The sequence below is a fragment of the Rattus norvegicus genome, chromosome 11 (assembly GCF_036323735.1).
Source record: "Rattus norvegicus strain BN/NHsdMcwi chromosome 11, GRCr8, whole genome shotgun sequence".
NCBI lineage: Eukaryota > Metazoa > Chordata > Mammalia > Rodentia > Muridae > Rattus > Rattus norvegicus.
The window spans coordinates 73643912-73664014 of NC_086029.1; the positions used below are offsets into that span (position 1 = coordinate 73643912).

The window sequence follows — 20103 nt, forward strand, 5'->3', positions numbered from 1 at the left end:
AAGGTTCATTATCATGGCTGCCTGAACAAGACATGAACAAAGATGACAGCAATAGAAATGCTTATATAGAAAAGGGAGAGCACATGATGCTTTAACCTTAGATAAAGAACTAAAGACAACCAGGAAATGATGAGAAGAGGAACAATTGTCTTCCCCAGGGATGAGCCCCCAAAATGTTATCAAATGTCAAATGGACAGGGTTGGAATCAGATGCATTGGAGTAACATTTATGCACTGATCAGTTTGTATAAATAAATTTAGAAGCATACACACACATAACACACATACACATAGATAAACATGTGTATATTTGTGTGCTTGAAAGAGACAGATTAGAGAGTGAGAAAGAGAAATATACAGAGAGAAATATAACAACAATTAAAGAAACAAAGGTTATAATTATTGGAGAGAGCAAAGTACACTGTACAAGGGAAACACTGAAGGGACAGAAGGGAAGATGGAAATGAAATCTCATTTCAGTTTCAAAAAATATAAAAAAGAAACAATAAAATTAAAAGATATTGATGGATGAAGCAAAGTTATTTATTGGGTAAATATATCCTGTAGTCTTTTTATCTACCAATTTAATTAAAATGTCATAGATTTCATGATGTAAATATCAGTGGAAATGGGAATACCTACCCAAAATAAATATAAAGTTTTTATACAGCTCACTCCCTATTTCTTCTCTTTTCTTTTTATTTAATGTGTAATTTTCCATTAATTTATTTACTCATTCGCTTTACATCCTGATCATAGCCCACCCTCTCCTCACACTCTTCTCTCACATGACCCCTCCTCCAATTCTCCTCTTCACCTCTGCAAAGGGGATGTCTCTTCCCATGCTCATCAACCCATCCTGGCCCTTGGAGAGACTGCATAATTAGGTACATCCTTCTCCACTGAGGCCAGACAAGGCAGCTCAGTTAGGGAGACAGGATTCACAGGCAGGTAACAGGGTCAGGGACAGCCCCTGCTCCAGCTGTTGGATGTCTGCATGATGACCAAGCTACATGTCTGCTACATATGTGTAGACGGTCTACATTCAGCCCTTGTATGCTCTTTGGTTGGTTGTTCAGTCTCTGGAAGGCTCCAAGAATCCAGGTGAGTTGACTGTTGGTCTTATGGAGTCCCTATTTCCTCCTGGTACCTCAATACTAACCACAGTCCTTCCACAGGACGACCTTAGGTCAGTTTAATGTTTAGTTGTGTGTCTCCGCATCTGATTCAGTCAGCTACTAAATGGAGTCTCTTGGAAGAATATTATGCTAGCCTCTTGTTAGTGAATCCAGGCTGTCAGATACAAACATAGCCTGAGACTCCAAAGTAGGTGAAGGAGGATCCACTCTATTTCTAAAATATGGATTCCCAATTAGAAATGCCACAGCCATTTGGCCTTTTCCAGAATGCGTTCATTTTTTCACTCTGAACCAGAGACAAATTATTTCCCCAAATAACCATACAGTTGTATAAAACAAAAGTGGAGTTTTTTTTTAACTTCAGAACTATGAGCAAAGCCAAATTGTACCCCCCCTCCCCGCCCCTTGATCTGTGAAAAATTTCAGCAATTCATTTAACTCTTTGAGAAACATGCTGGACCGAGACTTTGATTAAGAAAGTCAAAAGGAGGGGTTGGGGATTTGGCTCAGTGGTAGAGCGCTTGCCTAGCAAGCGCAAGGCCCTGGGTTCGGTCCCCAGCTCCAAAAAAAAGAAAAAAAAAAAAAGAAAGTCAAAAGGAAATGTTTCCTTTTGATCAAATGAAACATTGATTTGGAAGATTTCGGTGCCCACATCTTCTAAAGTGGTACATTCTTGACTTTGAATATATTTCCAAACCCTTCCCTAGATTATTTATAGTAATACTATTTTATTTCTCCTAATAGTCTCCCACTTCTATTTTAATTGTAATTTCTAATTTCTTAATACCTAACTTTTGTCTCCAAACCCATTCGTGTATTTTCTTCTCAGCCCTCTGTAGGCTAAGCCATCATAAAAATGTCAGGAATATCTCTCTCTCTCTCTCTCTCTCTCTCTCTCTCTCTCTCTCTCTCTCTTCATTCTTCATACTGTGCATGTCCTTTTAGGATCCTGGACTTCTGTGATTTTATGGAGGCATGTCAGTGTTTTTAATTACTAACTTCGAATTGAAATCTAATCATAAACTCTTAATTCATTTATGTAGCAAATATTGGATGGGAAAGTATTAAGTGTTGCGCACTGGGGGAGGGGTCAAGAACCTGACTGCAAAACAAACAAACACAGCATCAGTTTACATGTAGTCCCATTTCCATAAAGATTTCATTATTCCTCATCTCCATGTGCCTTATGTGGTGCCCAGCATCTTTCTTTGTGTCGTAGGGAAATACAAAGATGTTTTCCATAGGAGAGTGCATGGAGACATCTACTAAGTGGATTCATTTCACTATAGAACTGAAGAACTAGTTAAGGTATTATGGGTGTCTCTTAAGGGACTGTGGTCCTTAAGATAACCAGTGTTTTTAATACCCATGTATTGGTTTGGATGAAAATGACTCCCATAGGCTTATATGTTTGAATACATATTTGCAAGAGTTTGAAATCAACTCAGAAGGATGAAGGCTTGCAGCCTTTTGGAGAACTGCATTGCTGGGGAAGAACTTTGAGGTATCTCAGAGTTGTCTCTCTGTCTCTTGCTTGCTGAAGAAGAAGCGAGCACACAGCAGTTCATGCTAACATATGTTTGCTCTACTATCATACTTTGTATGCTCTAAGATGGTAAGACCAATTACATGCTTTCTTTCCTTTCTCCTTGGTGAAGGGGCAATAGAAGAGTAGCTAAGCTAGTCTACCTTATTAAAGTACTCATGTAATAAATGTGTGAATTATTATTGTACTTGCATATATATTTTTCCTATGTTAAACTTATTTATATGTTTAGCCCTTGTTAGTACAACAAACTAAGACCTCACCACACCCCATAGAAGATAGGCCACATGGGTGCTATTGCAGAGAAAGGCTATTCCCGGATCAATAATTAGCAAATGAGAAAAGACTTTGAATGATTCATAAAGGAGGATCGGAGACCTAGCTTTTGAGATTGAGATCACACGCTACTCTTTTGGAAGGATCCAGGTCTAGTTCCTAGAACCTACCTGGTGACTCGCAACTCTTTATATCGCCAGTTTCAAGGGATCCAATGCATACACCAGGCATCTGAGGGCACCAGGCACATGAATGGTGTGCATACATTTATGCAGGCAACACTCAACATGCATACAATTAATCAGGGCATTTCTTTCAACGTAACATAGATTTGAGTACTTGGTTCCCCAGGTGAGAAATGTAGGTTTAGATTCATCTTCAGGTTAACAATTCAGCTGTATGTGCAAAACTACTAAAAATGGCTTATTATTAAAATAACTAGAAAGTCTTCCTTAGAAATATGAATGAATCAATATTTTCAAAGTACTGAAATTACTATTGTGACTCTTCTAGCATAACATTTTCCAAAGCCAGGTTTTAAAATGAAAATTATGTTTCTCAGATTTTCTTCTTTCTGTACTTTCAAGGAGTTTGGGCCAATGGAGTCCTTTAGGTAGTTCTAAAGAAGGGAAGGGAGGAGGGCATGGAACATTTGCCTATTTGGATGCAATGTTAACAGAGTTTGCTATGTTTAATCACCAGCTTCCCTGGTCCTAAAGAGCAAGCAAGGTGCATTCTTCCTGTCAGATGGTCTTACAACTCACTCACAGTAGTTCTGGACCACTTAGCAAAAAAAAACGAGAGACCCAGAATATAGCAACAGTCACAAACAGAGCTGTCTTTCTTAAAGAAGAGATGGTGTTCTTCTCCTGGTGTGATAAATCTGGTATTTTGGGGGGGGATTATTTCTTAAAAATTTACTCTCAAAATGTATCTCCTTCCCAAGTATTGACTTTAACTTTTTAAATATAAAGTTATTTTTAAAGAGCTTAATAAATAAGCACTGCCCATATAAGTACATGTATATTTAAGTGTATGCATATGTTTATTTGTGTGGCATCATTTGAACGTACATATCAAGGGTTGATAACTTGGAATTAGACAACCTATGTGGCATCTTGACTAACCCAATATAAAGAGAAGTAAAATAATGAAAAATTTTGTATAGAATCAGAATATTCAAAGAAGCCAGAAAAGTAGAAAGAAGCCATAGTCAGTAGCAAGAAAAGGAGCTCTAGAGAGAGGGACATTAGGATGTGGGTGCTAGGATGTCACCTACTAGGAATAATGGGGGACATTAACTGGGTAATTGGGAGGATAGGAAATGAAGGAGGAGAGAGAGGAAATAACATTGAGGACGTTTTTAAAAACAGGAAATATATTAATTCACAAGTTTCCTTAAAACATATATGTGTATCATATATGTGTATTGTGCATATATATATATGATATATATGTGTATGTAAAAGAGGTATATATATATATATACATACATATTTAAATGGAATTATGCCATATGTGATGTGGATGCTAATCTCTTGAGAATCTTGCTTTGAAAGTCTTTATTTTCTTCTGGTTTAGCTTTACCTGATTAAACAATGTCTATAAGTTTTTATTATCAGCAAAATTAACTTATACAAATACATGTTTAAAAAAAACTAGTGCATTCAGAATAAAATGCCTTATCTGTCCCTGACAACTTTTCCTCCTGTCTCTAGTATTTGTTCTTTGGTGGAGGGATGTTCCTCTCTATTGAGAAATTGATGGGCTTAATTGAAGAATCAATTCCGAGCAGTGTCCTGGGACAAGGTTAAGAAATATCCTGCCTAAACTGGTAAAATGATCATTTCATCAACCTACAAAGTTTTCAAGGAATGTTGGATTCATTTTCCCCTCGATTTTAATTTTAATCTATCTTTTAGCGAGTGTATTTTAAGGTCAAAGCATATGAAAGTTAAAGACCCGTGTGAAGGATGCAGAATACTGAATGAGCTGGGACTAATCTTGAAATACTGTTCTTTACAAATAAGTTACAAAATTGCATGTAAAGGTTTTTAATGTAAAAAATATATAATTTAATTAAAAGACCAGAGGATATATTAATATTTCACTAATCATTAACTAGTGGGATAAATGGGTGAATGGGACCCTTTTGCCCTATGAATGAACTTTCCTCACACAAAAATGCTACCTAGGAATGTACTTTTAGCACAATAAGCTGTAGTTGGTTGGGTATTCATGGCTGTATTTAATCTATTTCATATTCAATGCAAAATGACATGAAGGAAAAGTTCTGAGCTATTGTTACCAGAGCAATTCTAAATTATATTAATGTGAAAGGCACAAGACACTTCAAAAGAATTAATTTTTAGTTTAGCCTAAACAGGAGGAATAGTACTACCACACGAGGGGAAAGTCTCTTCTAAAGACAGATGATGACACTGCAGAAAATCAACGTGGTCTCCACCTAGTGAAGAACCCAGCTACAGTCTTCTACAGCCCTGTTTAAACACCTCAGCTCTTTTGAATTCATTTATTGAAGGAAAAAAAATGACTTGCATGTTATTATGGAGCCCCAAGAGAAGAGAAACCATTGCAGCACAGAGCTGGGATGCCGAGGACCCTTGTCTGGATGGTATACATGTGGGCTTCTGCATCAAGTGGGTAGTGATTAGCTCTCGTTCTCTCTCTCTCTCTCTTTCTCTCTCTCTCTCTGTGTCTCTCTCTGTCTCTGTCTCTTCCCCCTCCCTTACTCCCTCTCCCCTTCTCTCTCTCTCTCTCTCTCTCTCTCTCTCTCTCTCTCTCTCTCTCTCTCTCTCTCTCTCTGTATCTGTGTAGAGGTGATTAATCTGTACTTGACATAAAGAGAGAACTGGAGAATGTCACAATCTTAGACTCTTTCATCTCTGATGCTGTGAATAGAAGTTTAGGATAAATCATGCTTTGGATTCTAAATAATTCTTAACAAATTACTTAGATATGTCCATGGGTCCCCAAATAAGAATCGTTCTTTGTTTTTTGTTTTTTTTTCAATATAAAAATAGCTAGAATGATTACTGCTTTTGGACTATAGTAAAAATTTCAGCATTCAAATGAGGCAAAATTAAACAAGGGACACACTCCAAATGCTGTTACGAGAAGGGTTATTTTTGTCTAGATGTGCTGTGCATTGCAAATGCATTAATTCAAGAACATTATGCTTCTTGGTACTCTGAGATCAATTAAAGTTTATTTTGAGACAATTGGCCAAGGAAAGCCAGAGGTACCCTACCAATGTTAATTAAAACCAAAGGGATTAAATTTTTGAGGACTCTACTTATTTTAGCTAAGCTAGTAGGGCATTTATTTATGTATCTGTTTGTTTATTATGTAGAGGCAGTCTCATTGTATATATTCTAGTCTAGCCTGGCACTCAAGTATACAGCCTATCCTGGCTTTGAACAGAAAATCTTCTTGTTCTGGGGTTACAGGCATAAACTATCATACCTAAAATACGTTTGACATATATAGTATGTTAGTAGCTACAAAGATTAAAAATCATAAAATAATAATACCGATAGGAAAAGAAGGAAGAAATAAACAACATTTCGGTACATATTTTGCTTGATTCTGATTTTTTTAATAGAGAAGTAATGAGCCTGATTGGGAACATGGATGACGACGGGGCATGGATTTGAAAGGTTGATATTGTGAGCTTAGGGAGATTAAACACGTGTACATGTGAATCTCTTAATAAATGGAAGGGCCTCTCTTCCTGGGCTGCCTTTGCTTAAAATTCTATTTAATCACTCTTGTGATGTAGAGCCCCAGTAGATACAAGAAAGAAAGAGTTGCCTGTTTAAATGAGGAATTTTTTTCTGTGTAATTAGTTAGCACAGGCATGCTTGTGAGGCTTAGAAGCAAGAAGAGATTCAAGACAGCTTCTTACTTACCAAGATATGGACAGAAGCTAAAGATTCCTCAAAGGATATCTGACAAATATTTGAACAGGGAGGAACAGGCCCGCCATGTTGACAAGCTGCCAGTAGGGCTTCTAAAATTTCAGTCAGGGGCTACAAGTGAGTTTACAAAGTAGGTTCCTCCTTCTGTCCTCTACACTAGGTTCATGTCACGCCTAGCACCTCCTAATGATACCTCACTGTTTATCTTAGCAAAGCCTGGAGAGCATTTACCTCTATTCAACTGAGATTGGACTGAGCTGGTAACAGTAGGGGTAGTAACTGTTTGCAAGGCTAATGTTGTGGTCATAACAACAAGAAACGTAACTAACATAGGTAGGTTTTAAAATACAGCAGTATACATTTTTAGACAGATGGCTAATACCTTTTTTCAAAATCAGGAATGGCTATATTCATAAAACCTAAGACGAAACCTATCGCCGTAAAATAAGATCCAGAGTAGCAATAATAATACCATTAATGTGGAAAACCAGAAGAATAGAATGAAATGAAGCTCTGTCTGGGTCCATCTCTCCTGCATCCACACCTTGGCTGTGCCTAAGTGTTGTGCTTTCTAAAATGCCTCAGAACAACCAATATTATACATAATGTTTGAGCATTTACTATTTTCAAATTCTATTCTTAGGAAATTTCTTAAAGTCCAAATATTTGCTTTGATATTGCTTTAGATTTAACTGGTACACCAAAAGACAATGCTTTGCTTTTTTTTTCCTGTAGAAATCCATAAAACAAGGAAAAATTGATACAAGGGCACTAATAGTCTCATACCGTGATCATATTACTTACTACCTGTAGAGTTCTTGTAGAGTATCTATATCTTAAAACAGTGGTGCTGTTTTGAGTTGAGCTGTGGCTGTTATACACTCCCGCCTTTGCTGTCTGGGTATACTTATTTCAAATTTTCTTCTGCTAAGTACTATGTGTAGCTTTGAGATACATAATAGACAAGGGGGAGGGAGTATTGGGCTGAGGACAAATGTTATACCTTTCACGGAGGCTTCAGACTGGGGGAGGGGGTGCAGGGAAAGAGATCGGAAGAGGCAGAGACAGAGAGATGGAGAGAAGGACACGGAGACAGAGAGAGTGAGAAAAATAGAGAGACAGAAAGAGAGAGCCTAGCATCTGTGGGTGCCCTCAACTGTCTGAAACATAGTAGAGAGAGATTCAGACTGCAGAAATGGATGGGGCAGAAGGACAGGAGTGGCTGCCTCTCATCACAGTGCTGCTCACTTGATGGCCACTGTGGTGAGTACTTCACACCTGTCACCTCATTTCATTTTCAAAGCTCCTCTTGGAGGCAGATGTTGCTGCTGGCTAGAGGAAAGGGAGGGAACCCCGAGTTCAAAGAGGATAATGGCTATCATTAGCAGCTTGTGATTGGTGGAGAGGGGAGCACAGCACATGACTCCCTAGTCCACGGTTTTAGCCACTCTCTTATAGGAACCCAGAGACAGTGCAGTCCAGGGGTGAGAGGCACAGTCTGCACAGTGGAAAGTGGCGCCGATGACGGTGTTGTTTTTCTATGATTTGTCTCATGCTTTTGTGATATTTTGGGTCAGCCCAAGTCCGATCTCAAATGACAGAGAAATACAGCAAGAAAAATAACATTTCTCTAATAAGTGAAAGAGGAGCCATTCCCAGACCAATAACATAATGACATTTTTATTGTTCCATTTTCATACACTTCTCAGGGATTCTGATTGATTGTGATTTTATTACTTTCTTAATGAGATATCACATTTGTGCACATTTTAATTACTTCATTGCAATAGTTTTGAAAGTGCGGTAGGATGAGTTTTAACCACAGGTTGTAATGACAAAACAGGAAGCTTAGAGAGGAAAGGGAGGCCAGGATGGAGACAGTGTGGCCCTTTAGTGACCCATGTGCTGGCTTACTGGGCAGATGGGCATTTCAGTTTCTCCAAGAGTAACTGAGAATTCTTCAAAGTATTCCCAAGAATGATCTTCACTCTGAACTCTCTTCTTCCATCACATCTTTCCCTGTTTCCAAAGGACATAAGGCAGTATGTTGTTGCAGGGCAAGGTAACCTGTTCATATACCAAGAAGTGGCAAACACTATGAACAGTGACAGTTTGCTTTTAGTTCTATAAACTTGACTTTTTCCCCTTAATTCCTCAAATTTGCTCTGTCGCTTCACTGAAAAATCTTGTTCGCAAAAATTTCCCAAGGAATAGGATCAAGAAGTCAACTTGACAATTCGCCTTTAATTATTCCAGTGGCGGCGGGATAAGGCACATGGTGATTTCTTTCTAATTGGTAACCATCATGCCTGAACACCTTAATCTGCGAGTTGAAGGACATTCATTCAGTCATTCAACGAATACAAAGATGTGGAGGAGGAGAACAGCCATGTATTTACTTGTCTCTAAAACTTCTAAAGGAGGGTTGAAACAAGATCAGCTCTGTGTAAGGAAGAGGAGAATTGGGAGGGGGGTGTGAAGGAGTAACTGTGTCAGGGCAGGGTGCCGAGAAGGAATCCAGCTTGTGTGCCTAGGTCTCAATGGTGTGTTGGTTGGGGATGTGTGGCTGTGCCTCCCTGTAGCTGTCAGGTCTGGTGTGAGTTGTATACCTGGGAGCAACAAGCTATTCACTGTGGCTCTGGTATCCTGATGATATGGAAGAATATCGGCTGGTAGGGCCAGGAAGCTCAAATGTGGGGAGATCAGAACATTTCTTGGATCTGGAAGATTATCATCACAGACTGAGGAACCCAAACACACAGCAGCCTATGATAACCTCGGAAGGCTTGGCTTCCTACACAGCTCACCAGGAATATTAGTAGAAACACTAGCAACTGATGTTTTCTTGGAAGACCATTATCGGGCAAGGGTAACAGTGGCCGCAGGACGCATACTACAGGATTGTGAGAACACTCACCCAGGCCACTTAACTACTTAACTTTACATACTGCCTTGGTGCATTTTGTGCATGGATGTATGAATGTATGAATATACCAGTGTATGAATGGGGATGAAATTCTCATAGAATTTCATAGAAGATGTCAGTTGCCTAATGGGAAAAACTGATGACCTTTCAGAGCACAATTTCAACCCCTGGGCACTGAACTTTTTTGATAAAAGCCTAACTGTGAGTACACGGTGCTGAGAAGGAATCCACACAGTCCTGATGTCTGAAGCAGGCAGTGCAGAAGGGGTTTGTAAGGACTTACAAGTTGTCCTTTCTGGTACTTCGTCACCTTCATGGTTTATTGTCCCTTCCAAGATCCACTAGGGTAACGAGAGGGCTAGAGAATCTCTAACACTGGAAAGGGTCAGGGAAAATCAAGTGTGTATTTTCAAAAAGCCATATGCACAAGCACATTATCGAATATAATATTTTATGGTCATTATTGTTGCTTTTACATTACTCTAATATAGATTCAATAAAAAACTATTGATGAGTGTGAATGAGAAAAATCACTTATTTTAATTTAATAAGTAATTAACAAATTCCATGGAAATTGGTTGTAAAAAAAAGTCACTGTACTGAAAATAAGTGAGAATTGCATTCTCTCAACCTACATTATGTTAAATGAGAAACTGAGAGCCCAAGAGATACAGACGCATACTAAAGATCACTCAGCTGTTAGTGATTTCAGTGGGACTAGAACCCAGACCACATGGAGGAGTCAATCTCTATGTTTGTTTTTTAAATAGCACCCCACTTCTTAGACTACCTAAGAACTTAATAGAGGATAATAAGAGAGACTCTGGTCAGGGACAACAGATTTAAAACATGGGGAGCTCTAAGATTGTTGTTTTTGTATTGTACAGAATCTCACTCATGAAAAATATATGATAGGAAAAGATATCAACTAGTGAAATAATATATTTGATTTATTGTTATCTTCAAACAAAGTCTCCGAGGGGCTCGGTGTGTCTGTAGCAGCTGGCTCCTGTACTCAAGCATTTCTGCTAATGTACTATTTATTGTTTCATCCTAACACTGACCCTCATGTTGGAAGTGGTTTTAACTATTTAATAAATATTAGTGCTGAAGCCCAGTAGCAAAAAAACCCATTTTTTTTAAACTTTGTTATCACAGAGGCTGACACTGGAGCATAGGATTCCTGAACTTTTTCTCAATCTATAGCTAGTTTCTGGGCAATCAGCAGTATCAGCCTGACAGCAAGCTGCTTCTGGGAATAACGAGGAGTTGCAAGAACAAGGAAGGAGCTCCGAAAGACATAGAAAGCTTTGCAGATTTTACTTTATTTTGCCTTGAGATTGTCTTTCTATAAAGTTGAAAAACTGTGAATGGCCTTTGATAGGCTCATTAATTACCACAGAATTTGTGATCAGTTCATTAGCGGCGACGGCGCAGAGAACCATAATGCGCCATATCAATCTTGATGAATATTCAGGGGGAAGCTAATGACTCTCCCAGTTAGTACAGATTCCATGGGAGCTGACAGTGGCGGCCTGCACCCTTTCCTCTTACTGCGATTCTGATCCAAATGTCATTCGGGAGAGTCTAGTTCAGGTCAATAGGTGGCCATGAATTCTAACTCCTGTCAATTGCAATAATGGCTTTAGATAGGCACCATGCTACTTATCTCTACTGGAATGAAAATATAGATTTTTTTTACTTTCATCTTTTTTGAGCTCTTTAAGGCTTTTCCTTAATCTTTCTGTACCTCCAGTTATATCAAATTGTGCAATATCTATGCACGCTGGTTAGGGGAGGCTGAGGAACAGTTTGCACCTAGATTTTCACAGTTATAATTACAGCCACAGCCATCCTTCATTGTGTTTGCCCTCACACAAACTTCATTGACATGCTTTATAATCGTTTGAATACTGCTCAGGTAGCTATAGAATTGCTTGAAACAGGGAATGAATAGATGGCAGAAGGAAAGGATATTATTTTGATAGAAATATCAAAGTTAGTACATGTGACAGAGCTGTTTTAAAACAAAACATTCGGTGGTGCAAGCATATTTTATTATGCTGTATAATATGATTAGGATTTGTAACTTTTAGTGAGTTACATATACTTTCAAATTAGTGGTTACTTTTAAACTAGGGGTTAAATGTATAAGTCCTTAATCTTTAAAAAAATGCTTGCAAAAACAAAAACTCTTCAGCTTGACATTATCAATTAAAACCAAATCAACCACAAAACCAAAGTATAAATCCTATTTTGGGAAAGGAAGTGTTAGGTATGATACAGATTAATAAGAATGAGACATAAGTGAGGGTAGGTAGGGAACGTTGTGAGAATATGAAGTTGTCAAAGAACAAAATTAGCCAAGAAAATATCCAAAAATTTATAGGAAATTCTCCAACTTTCAATAAATAAGGAGGGAAAATGATGCCAATTTCACCTTATTTCTTAAGGTGCAGTTGCTAAAATATCACTTAGTTTTATATACCTAGGTAATTCAATATATCTATGAACAGACCACATATACTCTAGAGTCCTATTATCCTTCTAAAATATCCTTTCTAAACAAGTAAGTTTTCTGTTAAAGATTTTTTTAAAGTTGATTTTGTGTGTGTGTGTGTGTGTGTGTGTGTGTGTGTGTGTGTGTGTGCATGCGCGTGCACACACGCATATAGGGTTGTGTGTAAGGACAATGCCCTTGGAAATCAAAAGCAGGTTTTGGATCTCTTAGAGCTGGAGTGTAGGCAATATTGAGCCACAGTATGGGAACTGAGAACTGAACTCAGCCCCTTGGAAAGAACAGTATGCACTGTGAATCGAAGTGGGATCCTTCCAGCTCCCACTGAGTATGTTTTTTAACACAAAATTCCATAACTGTTACTGTTGCGAATATTCAGGAATTAGAAATTTGTAAGTGTGAATAATTACCCATGAATTATCTATGATTCATTTACAAGGTATAACAGTTAAAATGAGAGACTTTAAAAAGTTGGAGTCGTCTATTAATAAGAACTAGCCCTGTAATGAGAACAAGATGTTATTTAACACAAGCCTCGTGATAAAGGCTGCTACCCTCACTCTGAGGCACATCTCCTATACAGTAAAAATTTCAATTTTCATTTAAGACTCATCAGTCTGCCCTTAAGCTAGTTAAAGGCTAGCTATCAGAGTACAGGCATTATTTAACTTGACTCTAGTTTGATATTAATCATGTATAACTGTTGTCTTTTCAAAGAACAGGTAAGCTTTATTGGAGTAATGTGGTTATTTTTTAAATTTGATTTCTTTTCCTACCCAAAGCAACATGAAACCCAACGCAGTAACATTAATATACTTAACTGGGAACATATTATCCTATATCACATAGTCTAACCACAACTACTGTTGCAAAATGGTTCCTTTATTGATATTATAGTGTGTGTGTGTGTGTGTGTGTCTGTGTGTGTTTGCATAAACTGGGTACAGTGTCCATGCACTTAAAGAAAAACAATGTGATTGTGAATGAGTAGGACTGAAGACAGTGCAAAGCATAAGTGTTTGTTGGCTCACGTTGATGTATGAACCATCTTCCATAGTACAGAGTTTAAGAGAATTAGATGTCCTGTGTTGAGACATACCCCTTATTTATATTCTATGTTATTTGAGAAGTTATATTACTTTGCTATTCTGTTTGATACCCATGCTTTTTTTAAGGGTATCATCTGATTCATAGCATTGTTGAGAAAATCACTTGTAGTGGTCATAATCTTCTAGTGGAGTATTTGAGATATTTGAAGCACTCCCTGAATGTACTATTACTATCAATATTCAGCATTTTACATAGGTCGCATGTTCTTAAAAAGTAAATCAGTACGGGGCTGTACAAACCAGTTAAAAATGTCTCATTACAGAGACAATCCAGTGCCTTAGATAAGATCTGCTAGGATTCAAGTTGACACATGCAAAACTGTATCAGCCTTGCCAAACACTCATTTGTCACTCATGTCCAATCTCCCATAAACTGTACACATGCAAACCTCAGATTGTATAGAATATTGTTCCACTACTCTGGAAATCTGTGGATAACTTTCTTTGAAAATCCACTATTTCATGTGCCAGAAATTGATGTAGTTTCTCTTGATACAAATCTACTAAGACCAAATGCCTGGGCAAGGCTGAATATGGCTCGGTACCCAAGCAGGTGTCTTTCCAACAGATGATCCTACTGTGGTCCCCACACAGAAGAGTTGATAGTCAATATCTGGAGTACATCCCATAAAAACATAAGAACTGATGCCCAGAAAGTCATTGAATTCATCCTAAATATGTTGCCTTTGGCTATAATTACCTTCACTTGGAAACATGCTAAAATGTTTTATGGGTAGTTATCTAAAATATTCCATACCATTCTGATGGGGAGTGGGAGTAATTTGGCTAAGAAAAAAAATACTATTAAGGGGAAGACTTGAGACATATGCATATCACTAAAAACGGATCAAGAAAAGTAAGATTGGGGTGGGGCTGGGGAGAAGAGCCTGTGGATTTCCAGCTCTACATTGATAAGAGTAGTTGTAGTTAGAAAGCAATTCGCTAGAAAGAAACAATTGACATCATTCAAATAAATATTCTCAAAACAGATTTCTGTTTCCTGTAACATATTAAAACATGGTTATGAGAATGTGTAATTATGAGAAGCCATGAGAAAACATGCAATCTTTCTTTGTGGAATGGGTAGGTATGAGGAGTTTTGGAAAAGCACAGTTCTCTTTCTTTGTAAACGTACCCTCATACTCTAGAACAAAATCAAATGCCTCTCATCCTGCTGTAAAGTAAATACTGACGTAAGACAAAAAAGGCCATGTCTGGAGACTCTAAATGCCTTATACTTTGATTAAAAATGCTTTTGTCAATTACAGATTGATTTTGTAGCTCATTACAGTGATGGATGCTGAGGCTGGCGGAGGTGGTATTTTACCACTTGGCCTGAGGGTATGCTTACTTAGGAGAAAGACGTGAAATTACAATTATTTTCTAGCACTCATCCATGTGCCTAAACTGCCTCTATGCATGCCTCTGGGATAATGTGCAATAATGACATCAGATGGAATGGGCAAACAGAAAAACACACCACCAGCTCCTTCAGAAGGAAAACAGTTTAAATAAATACATATTTCCAAACAATGTGCTGAGATTCTTGTCACGCGTTACGACACACTGAGCTTTATCAACTATATTATGAAGTCGGTTAGAGGGTTTAGCAGATACTGCAGCAAGGCATATGCAAATGTCTCTGGATATACTACTACCTATATAATGTTTACAGGCATAGTCATCCAAACATTTATAAACGTATTTCCACCTTAAATATTAGAGGATTTTAGTGGTTGTGGGGTATCAGAGGATGTAGGTAAGAGCTGCTGGAGGAAGAAATCAATATCTAGTGTGTCTCAAAAAATACAAAGGGAATTCATCTTACATTTTGATACATTTATATTATGCTCTGAGGAGGGCTATTTTTCAAAAGTCACTGCGGGTTCTTACACTAATATGCTTGATTTGTTCCGAAGGCATTTTCTTATGATAGCCAACATCTCTGTAACAGCCATTTTGCCTAGGCACAATAACAATGAGATAAACAGTTTGCCAATCTTCCTTGTGACAGATTTATCACCTGTAAGCAAACGGTGGCAATGTCGCCATCAATTAAACCCGCACGCAGATAACAATCAGTATCCTATGTTATGAAAGAACTCCCTATGGGACAGGTACTAGTAGATGTTAGAGTAAGAAGCAGTCAGTTCAAATAGATGACTAGGCGACCTTCATCTACTCTGACTAGAGCAATGTTGGCCATATGTCCATGTAATTGCATTTTATAATAGCTAAGCATGAACACAATCCTATTTATGGGTTACTTGCATCGTGATAAATCTCTTCCATGCTGGTTGTTTGAATCCCAATACTGTGAAGTGGAAACTCTGGTGACAAAAACATGATACTTCATATAATGAAATGTCAGAGAAATGTAAGTTAAAGTAAGGTAACAACACATGGATGTGAGGACCAGAATCTGATCTATGCTCATAACCCAGTTGGAAATGGGCATCAGGGCATCAGGATAACTCAGGGATCATTTGAGAAACTGATTGCATTTGGCATCAAGGACCCCGCTGAAGTCTCATTGTTCTTTTTTCTTCTTCTTTTTGTATTATTTATTTCAGCAGTGGTAAAGAAATAGAGAGAAAAGGTGCTCATAAAGTCTGGAAAAGATATGCTCTAGTTATAGATGCCTTATAAAACACGCAAAGAGGCAATGGGCAATAAACAACCAAGTTTAGGACATCCAGGTTAATAAAAATCCCATATTTAGATATTTAAAATTAGCCATGACTCAAATCCCTAAAATATTATGCCTTCCGATGGTTTATTTTTCTACTAGCAATTGGAGTAGAAAAGTGCTATATAGTAGTCTTTGCCATAAACATTCCAGGACAAGTTCTGCTGATGGGATAAAATTTGAAAGGAGAATAACACTGTCAGCAATAAAAAGTGCTTAGAACAGCAACAATGACAGCCATCTTAATGGTTCCAGGCTCCTGGCTCCTATAATGCACAGTGTCTCCCCCACAGGTATGCATGATTCTAACTCCCTTCCACAGGCACGAAGAAAATATCATTAAAAAATGGAGTAAGTAACGACTAGCTATTTAGTATACAACATGGGAGAGAAAAGCTCCCAGTTCCTTGCCACACAGGTTTCTAAAGTCCATAGTCCTATCCATTCTCTGCAAAGGAGCAAGGGGACATGAATAAAGTGGTACTGAGTGGTGGCTGTTCCTCCACCCATGATGATGACATGGTCAGACGCTCTGTGGCATCCCATATGACACTGTCAGACACTCTATGGCATCCTTCCTCTTCTATGAATATTTTACTGGTAGTTTCACCAGACTTTCATGCTCCACGTCCCAAGATACCTTCCATGCACCTGAGAGCAGGTGTTTTGAGTGTAGGGCAGCATTCTCATGGGAACTTTAGTTATTCCTATGATTTCCATCTAGGCTTCCATTCCCTAGAATGCTTTCCTGTGCAATAGAATACAGTTTTAGTATTTGGCCCTAGCCACATGAAAATACTAGCTGAACAAATGGGAGTCACGGTTTTCCACGAAAGGCTAATAATCTAAGACATTATTTTTGAATTCATCATCCTATATCCAGGAGATTTGCCTGTACAATAGTATTTTCCAGGTGATATTTAATTGTGGTTTATTACTATTTCTATTTCATTCTCTGTTTATGCGGGTAAAAAGATTCTAACTTAGACCCTATACGAACAGTATCTAATATATTATAGGTTAATAAGAACTACGTAATAAATATTAAATGCATAAATCGGTATTTAAGTAGAAATCCCTAATTTTGTGAATAAGTAAAAATGGCATTTTATTTTATTTTTTATTTTTCATTGCTCTTTTATACAGTAAATTCCAACTGCAGGTTCCCTTTCCTCCCTTCTACCCTGGTCCCTGAGCTTCCAATCTCCCAGGTCCACAGATCATCCAGTTCCTTTCAGAAGAAAGGAGGCTTCGAAATAATATCAAACAATCCTGGCATAAAAAGATACATTACAAATTAGGCATATGTAAGTATATAAATAACTGTTTAAAACCTGGTCATAACTCATGTATTTAATATATAGATAATATTTTAGCTTTTATTTCAAGGTTGTTTTAAAGCTTCCCATCATGTAAAGGAAACAAACAGAAACAGAAACTAAAAGCATACAGAAATGACACAGTAGTGTTGATGGAGACAGTGTCTAATTCCAGCATGAACACAATGAAGTGGTATAACCTGGTACATTGGAGCACACATCCAGGCTGGCTGAACCCAAGTGTATAATGACAAACAAAATCTCAGAAACTCTTGTCATGCTTTTCCTATCCATTAATCTAAGATAACTGCTCCGGAAGACTGATCCCATCACAAATTTCCTCAGAAATGGTGGCTGCCATTGTAGTAATGTCTGCAAGTAATAAAAAGACCCAGGTAATACTTGAACATGCTTATGTAAATGCTGCTTAGAAGAGGCTTGCACAAACCATTTTCCACCTCTGACATGTCCTCTAAAGCTTGAATCAGAATTAAATAAGACAACCATCATTAAGTTCCTGGTGAATCTCAGCTCACTGAAATACTCTCTGTTTGTTGGTACAAATGAACCACTTGCTGGGGGATATGTCAACTTGCAAGCAATCTGATATTCACTGTCAAGAGTGATGAATTATATTACCTTAATATAACATGTGGCTACCCAACTGAGGTTACCAATTTATTAGTGATAGCAGAAAATAAAACTCAAATGGAAAGGCACAATTCCACACCAACCTTTCTCTCCCCCAAATTCACAAACCCTGATAGATGAATAAGAAAGCCAATCAAATCAAAATATAAACTAATATCCATATACAAATTCAAATCTACTTGTAAAACCAGGGATTTCTTTGTGAGATCATACAAATTAAAACTGAAAGTGCAAAATTACTATCAACATTAGCTGGACATCTTGTGCAGTCTAGTGTGAGTTTACTAACAGCTTCTGGTCTGTAGAATGAAGCGTTTAGGAGTACTTTATGAAATCAGATTGGTTCCTTTCACAACTTACATGTCGTAGGGTGCAAAAGCAGAGATTCTGTCTAAGTATTATCGTTGTCCAAACTATGGGCAATGTCACTTTTCTCATGACCAAAAGTAGTCAAACAAAATATCAACAGTGGGCCAATGCTTATGAAATGGGAACTGTCTTCAGTGCTAGTGATACAAGGATTATTTTTGAAACATTTTAAAGAAATAAAACCAATTAATTGTTGCTTTATTGGTATTATACCTGACATTTCTTTCAAATACGGTGATAAATACTTTTATATCCTTAGACATAGGAATTCCTAATCCCTCTTTCTTTCAACTCTCACACTGGCTTCATGGTATGATATAACCTAGAAGAGTGAATGAAATAAAAGACTTCAAATACCATATTATGGAATGAAACTGTAAGCATTTGTCAACCCATAAAATAGGCCTTTCAAGTTTACTCTGTGCTAATTTAGAGAAGAAACAATGACTTCATATTAATTATATCCTGACCTCCAATATAGTCTTTGAATACTGCTTTTTCTCTCTGCTAATCTAGTTACAAATATTTGCTTTCTGGGTGACAAAAATAAAGATAAAATAATACTATATTTTTAAATTATTTTCAACTGTTGAGATGAATGTAGTCTGTATGGAGAGTTAATTTGCATCAACAAATAAAGGTTAAATAAAGGTTTCACTTGCTCACTGGAACTTTCAACAGAAATAAGGGCGGCACAATTTATTCTGAGTAATTCTCTCCTCTCTCATCATTGCTCTGTTAATTATTCTCGAGACCACTTACTTTTACTTGCCATTTTTTTAAGTTGATGAGATCATTAAATTTATCAGCTAACCAAATACATTTGAAGTTTATTAAGACTATATGCTGTCTTTGAACTGGAAATAAGAGAGGAATAGAACTCACTTTTAAAGAAATTAAAGTAATAAAGCAAAATGGCTATCACTTTAATTTAAGTACCCATTAACCAGAGCATGGGAGAGAAAGTCAAAATGGAAATCTCTATGAAATAAATTCATGAAACTGACTAATACAGATGTGGATGCTCATAGCCAACCATTTGACTGAGCATGAGGACGCCGTTGGAAGACTTAGAGAAAGGACGGAAGGAGCTGTAAGGAGCTAAAGCAACCTTATAGGAAGGATAACAATATTAACCAACCAGACCCTCAGTGCTCCCAGCGACTAAACCACCAACCAAAAACAACACATGGAGGGACCCTTGGCTCCAGTTGCATATGTAGCAGAGGATGCCTTATATGCCATCAATGGGGGGAGAGATCCTTGGTCCTGCGAAGGCTCAAATGTAGGGGAATGCCAGAGCCTGTGAGGTGGGAGTGGGTGGGTGGGTGGGGAGCACTATCTTAAAAGCAGGGGGAGGGGGAATGAAACACTGCGTTTGCAGAGGGGAAACCAGAGAAGGGGATATGATTTGAAATGTAAACAAATAAAATATCCAAGTAAAAATGCATGAAACACACTCTGTTCTCATGTAAGCTAAGCTAGAGTCCAGCAGTTGGTCAACTAAAGATAAATATGAACAGGATTTCAAAGGGGGCTTCTATTTTGTACATTTAAAGTGGGATGGCATTGAAATTCTAATCTGTGTGAAGGGCTCGCTGACATGATTGAAATACTTTC

General features: G+C 37.7%; 1 protein-coding gene and 1 pseudogene across 2 annotated transcripts in view; both read right to left on the reverse strand.

Annotated features, from left to right (window-relative positions):
• The window catches only part of LOC134481072 (large ribosomal subunit protein uL6-like), a 125609-nt pseudogene extending 105809 nt beyond the window's left edge, over nucleotides 1–19800 (reverse strand).
• The window catches only part of Lsamp (limbic system-associated membrane protein), a 2169735-nt gene that overhangs the window by 1590627 nt on the left and 559005 nt on the right, over nucleotides 1–20103 (reverse strand). The gene's annotated exons all lie outside the window — the stretch shown is intronic.